This window comes from Rattus norvegicus, chromosome 4, assembly GCF_021556685.1.
Source record: "Rattus norvegicus strain SHRSP/BbbUtx chromosome 4, alternate assembly SHRSP_T2T, whole genome shotgun sequence".
NCBI lineage: Eukaryota > Metazoa > Chordata > Mammalia > Rodentia > Muridae > Rattus > Rattus norvegicus.
This window is the reverse complement of record NC_141537.1, coordinates 23,840,489-23,846,900: the sequence shown is the minus strand read 5'-3', so window position 1 is coordinate 23,846,900 and position 6,412 is coordinate 23,840,489. Positions and strand designations below refer to the sequence as shown.

The 6,412-nt window shown below is 50.9% G+C and overlaps 1 pseudogene; it reads left to right on the top strand.

The window, feature by feature from the left end:
* Envl-ps4 (MLV-related proviral Env polyprotein-like, pseudogene 4) lies at positions 4,278-6,179 on the top strand (annotated as a pseudogene).

The following is a 6,412-nucleotide window of genomic DNA, read 5'->3' as shown; positions in this document are numbered from 1 at the left end:
ACAGCTCTTACAGGCCCTCTTAACCTCAGAGGAAAAACAAAGAGTGTTCCTGGAGGCCAGAAAGCATGTTCTGGGAGATGATGGGCGTCCCACCCAGCTGCCTGAGGAAATTGATGCTGCATTCCCACTTAAGAGACCAAACTGGGATTTTCATACAGCTGAAGGTAAGAGACACCTACGCCTTTATTGCCAGTTGCTCCTAGCGGGTCTCCGAGGGGCTATACGACGCCCTACTAATTTGGCTCAGGTAAAACAGGTATTACAGAAAGCAGGGGAAACTCCCTCCGCCTTTCTAGAGAGACTTAAGGAGGCCTAACGTATGTACACTCCCTATGACCCAGATGACCCAGGACAAATGACGAGTGTCTCTATGTCCTTCATCTGGCAGGCTGCTCCAGATATCAGGACTAAGTTACAGAAGTTAGAAAATTTGCAGGGCTATACATTACAGGATTTACTTAAAGAAGCTGAAAGGATTTTTAATAAGAGAGAGACACAAGAAGAAAAAGAAGATAGAGTTCGCAGAGAGAGGGAAGAGAGAGATAAAAAAAGAAACAAAGAATTGAGTTGAATCTTGGCCGCCGTAGTTCAGGGCCAAGAAAGGAAGGGAGATGGGGGGGGAGCTCGAAAGGGGCTGAAGCTGGATAAAGATCAATGTGCCTATTGCAAAGTTAAAGGGCACTGGGCCAGAGAGTGCCCCAAGAAGCCTGGCGGACCCCGAAAGCCTCAACCACGAACCTCCCTCTTGGCTCTAGATAAAGATTAGGGAGGTCAGGGCCAGGAGCCCCCCCCCCCCTGAGCCCAGGGTAACGCTTAAAGTTGGGGGGCAGCCGGTTACTTTCCTGGTAGACACAGGAGCCCAGCATTCAGTCCTCACCCGAGCTTCAGGACAACTCAGCGACCGGACGGCCTGGGTACAAGGAGCTACTGGTGAGAAACAATACCGATGGACTACAGACCGCCGGGTTCAGCTGGCTACCGGTAAGGTGACCCATTCCTTCTTACATGTTCCGGACTGCCCATACCCTCTGCTGGGCCGTGACCTGCTCACCAAACTAAAAGCACAAATTCATTTTGAGGAAGGAGGGGCCCGAATAACTGGCCCCCACGGAACTCCCCTTCAAGTTCTAACCCTACAATTAGAGGATGAATATAGACTATATGAACCGGGACAGGACAAGCCACAATCCCTAGAAATAGACACTTGGGTCACGGATTTTCCACTGGCTTGGGCAGAGACTGGTGGGATGGGGTTGGCGCTCCAACAGCCCCCCTTAATTATACAGTTAAAGGCCACTGCAACTCCAGTCTCCATAAAACAATACCCCCTGTCACATGAAGCTTATCAAGGTATAAGGCCTCACATTACGAGGCTTCTGGATCAAGGCATCCTAGTCCCCTGCCGGTCGCCTTGGAATATGCCTCTTCTGCCTGTTAAGAAACCCGGCACTGGAGATTATAGGCCAGTACAAGACTTGAGAGAGGTCAACAAGAGGGTAGAAGATATTCATCCGACTGTTCCAAACCCTTACAATTTGCTCAGTACACTGCCCCCTACACATACTTGGTATACGGTTTTAGACCTGAAAGATGCCTTCTTTTGCCTCCGGCTGAGCCCGAAAAGCCAACCCTTATTTGCTTTTGAGTGGAAAGACCCTGAAATAGGGCTTTCAGGACAATTAACTTGGACAAGACTGCCTCAAGGGTTTAAAAACAGCCCAACGCTCTTTGACGAGGCCTTACATCAGGACTTAGCTGACTTTAGGGTTCAGCATCCCACCCTCATACTCCTGCAATATGTAGATGACCTCCTCCTAGCGGCCACTTCTGAAACTGCATGCCAACGGGGAACTGAATCCCTCTTACAGACTTTGGGACGATTGGGCTACCGAGCCTCTGCCAAAAAGGCTCAAATTTGCCAGACCCAGGTTACTTATTTAGGCTACCAGCTATGGGATGGACAGCGATGGCTGACCCCGGCCAGGAGACAGACTGTGGCCGGCATCCCTGCCCCCAAGAATGGCCGACAACTACGAGAGTTCTTGGGGACGGCGGGATTCTGCCGCCTCTGGATTCCTGGGTTTGCTGAAATGGCAGCCCCTTTGTACCCCCTCACTAAACCGGGGGTGCTCTTCCAGTGGGGACCAGAGCAGCAAAAAGCATTTGAAAACATCAAACAGGCCTTATTGTCCTCCCCTGCCTTGTGTCTCCCTGATATTACCAAACCTTTTGAACTGTTCATCGATGAGAAACAGGGGTATGCTAAAGGGGTCCTAACACAAAGGTTGGGACCCTGGAAACGCCCTGTGGCCTACCTGTCTAAGAAATTGGACCCTGTGGCCTCCGGCTGGCCACCGTGCCTAAGGATGGTGGCTGCTATTGCTGTCCGGATCAAGGACGCTGGAAAATTGACTTTGGGACAGCCACTCACCATCCTAGCACCCCACGCAGTGGAGGCCTTGGTAAAGCAGCCCCCAGACCGCTGGCTCTCTAATTCCCGCATGACCCACTACCAAGCCTTGTTACTGGATGCAGAACGGGTTCAGTTTGGGCCTGTAGTCGCTCTCAATCCTGCCACCTTGCTTCCTCTACCAGAGGAGGCAGAACAGCATGACTGCCTACAAATCCTCGCAGAAGTACATGGAACCAGGCCGGACCTATCGGACCAGCCTCTTCAGAATGCTGACCACACATGGTACACCGATGGCAGCAGCTTCTTGGCAGAGGGAGAGCGAAAGGCTGGAGCTGCGGTCACTATGGAGGACAAAGTGATTTGGGCGAAAGCCCTGCCTGCTGGTACCTCCGCACAACGAGCTGAACTCATCGCCTTGACTCAGGCGCTCAAGATGGCAAAAGGTAAGAGGCTAAATATATATACAGACAGCCGTTATGCCTTTGCCACGGCACACATCCACGGGGAGATCTACCGGAGGCGGGGGCTGCTCACATCTGAGGGTAAAGATATTAAAAATAAGGCTGAAATTCTGGCCCTCTTAGAAGCCCTATTCTTGCCCAAAAGACTGAGTATTATGCATTGTCCAGGACACCAGAAAGGGCACAACCCAGAGGCAGGAGGAAACTGGCTGGCCGATGCCACGGCGCGAGAAGCGGCCATGAGCAAACAAATCTTGCCCTTAAATAGCCCAGACCAACCCACGCCCCCACCAGTGGGACAAACCAGTTGGGTTTATGCCCATGAGGACATAGAGCTCCTAGAAAAAATGGGGGCCATCTACCACCCTCAACTAAAACAGTGGGTCTACAAAGGAAAGACAGTTATGCCAATAAAAATGACTTTTGAATTGATCTCCTTTTTACATAAATTAACCCATTTGGGGTTTAAGAAGATGAAAACCTTACTAGATTGGGAAGAGATAAATCTGTGTTTTTTTGAATCGGGACAAAGCGATACAAAAGGTGACTGAGAGTTGCAAAGCGTGCGCTCAGGTTAACCCGGGAAGGACCATGATTGGACAAGGAGTTCGTCCTAGGGGACACCGTCCCGGCATCCATTGGGAAATTGATTTTACTGAAATTAAACCAGGTATGTATGGATACAAGTATCTCCTAGTGTTTGTAGACACCTTCTCAGGATGGGTCGAAGCCTTCCCCACAAAGCACGAGACTGCAAAAATGGTCACCAAGAAGCTCCTCGAGGAAATCTTTCCCAGGTATGGCATGCCTCAAGCGTTGCGGTCGGACAACGGGCCCGCTTTCGTCTCCCAAGTAAGTCAGTTGGTGGCCAAATCGCTGGGGATTGATTGGAAATTACATTGTGCCTATAGACCCCAGAGTTCAGGTCAGGTAGAACGCATGAATAGAACAATTAAGGAGACTTTATCCAAACTTACGCTTGCAACTGGCTCAAAGGATTGGGTGGCCCTCCTTCCCCTAGTTCTATATCGGGCCTGGAATACCCCGGGCCCCCATGGTCTAACTCCTTTTGAAATGATGTATGGAGAACCACCCCCATTTGTCCATTTCTTTGATTCAAACATTGCTGATTTTTGCTGACAGCCCTTCTCTGAGGGCCCATTTACAGGCCCTACAGATTGTGCAGAGAGACGTCTGGAGACCTTTGGCCGCTGCTTACCAGGACAAGCTTGAGCATCCGGTGGTGCCACACCCATTCCAGATTGGAGATACCGTGTGGGTGCGCAGACACCAGACCAAGAATCTCGAGCCACGGTGGAAAGGACCCTACACCGTCCTCCTGACTACTCCGACCGCCCTAAAGGTAGACGGCAGTCCGGTCTGAGGAATTGACTAATTCACAACACTACACCCCAGACATGGAGAGTTCATCGTACTCCAAACCCCTTAAAGTTAAAACTCCTACGTGGCTCCTCCTAGTCCTTTTGTGGCCTAGAGTCAGTGGGGGAATAAGCCCCCACCACATTTATAATATTACCTGGACAGTCACTAATCTCATGACAGGAAGGCTGGCTAATGCTACCTCCGTAAGGGGGACGCTGGCCGATGCCTTCCCTCCCTTATACTTTGACCTTTGCGATGTGATAGACTACAAGTGGGAGCCTGGCACTACCCATAATTGGCATCCCTCAACCACCTACTATGGTTGCAGTCCGGCTTCCCACAGCAAAGAGATCTACGTTTGCCCTGGACATAGAGTGAGCCGGCAGTGCGGAGGGCCGGGGAGTGGGTACTGTGCCCAGTTGGGATGTGAGACTACTGGGGATGCGTATTGGAAGCCATCCTCATCTTGGGACCTGATAACTCTGAAACGAGACGGTCGGCTTCCTTACACCTTGTGTAAACGGGGCGCGAAATGCAATCCCCTCGTCCTCCACTTCACCGACTCAGGTAGAAGAGCGACCTGGGACGGGCCCAAATCTTGGGGCCTGCGCTTATACGTCACAGGGACCGATCCGGTGGGTCTGTTCTCTCTAAATAGACAAGTCTCTCCCCTGGCCACTCGACCCATTGGACCCAACCTAGTTCTACCAGATCAGAAGCCTCCCTCGCTCCCGGCACAAGCCCAACCCCCGTCATTGCCTAAGGTCACCCAGGCCCCTAGTAGTACCCCTACAAGCCCCTTCTCCACAACAGGGGGCTCCACATTTTTGATCTCCCCGTTGCCAGGCACCGGGGATCGATTATTCAATTTGGTGGCTGGTGCATATGTGGCTCTCAACTATTCAGACCCTTTTAGGACTCAGGAGTGCTGGTTGTGCCTCGTTTCCGGTCCGCCCTATTATGAAGGGGTGGCAGTCATTGGAAATTATATGAACCTGACTGCTGCCCCAGACAGTTGTGCCAATACCCCCAGCCACAAACTAACTCTGCCCGAGGTCTCGGGACGAGGGCTCTGCTTGGGGAATGTACCCCACACACACCAGACCCTCTGCAACACCACTCAGAAGATTCCCATCGGGAACTACTTCCTGGCAGCCCCAAAAGGCACATACTGGGCCTGCAATACCGGACTAACACCCTGCATCTCAGCCACAGTCCTCAACCAATCCTCTGACTATTGTGTATTAGTAGAAATTTGGCCCAAAGTCACCTACCATGAATCCGAGTATATATACTCGTTTTTCGAGAGACAGACTCGTTTCCGACGAGAGCCTGCCACCCTGACTTTAGCTTTACTCCTAGGAGGAATCACCTTGGGGGGAGTGGCCGCAGGTATAGGGACCGGGACCACTGCACTCATAGAAACTGGTCATTTCCGTCAGTTACAAGCAGCCATGAATGCAGATCTTAAAGCTATAGAAGAGTCTGTGAGTGCATTAGAAAAGTCCTTAACATCGTTGTCTGAAGTGGTCCTCCAAAATAGACGAGGGCTAGATATGTTGTTCCTCCGCGAGGGTGGATTATGTGCTGCTCTAAAAGAAGAGTGCTGTTTCTATGCAGACCATACTGGAATAGTAAGAGATAATATGGCTAAGTTTCGAGAACGCCTGGCCCAAAGACAAAAACTGTTTGATTCCCAACAGGGATGGTTCGAGGGGTGGTTTAACCAATCTTCTTGGTTTGCTACCCTCCTGTCTACCCTGATGGGACCCCTACTTATTCTTCTCCTAATTCTTCTTTTTGGACCCTGCATCCTTAATAGGCTGGTACAGTTCATGAGGGATAGACTTTCAGTCATTCAGACCCTCGTACTGACGCAGCAGCACCATAGGCTGAGACAACAAGAGACAGAAATTTCTTGACCAAGTCGAGTGAAAGATTTCACTCAAAGTTAGCAAAAAAATGGGGGAATTAAAGACCCCAGCTTAGCAGCAGTAACGCCATTTTGCAAGGCTATACTTAAGATGACTGGTGCAGGGAAAGGTTAGAACACTGAGTACACAGCAGCTGCCAAGCAGGATGTGTGTGGTTGAAGGCCTGGCAACAGGACGACTGCGGTTGAGCGCCTGACAATGAGAAAAGCCCCGAGAGAGGT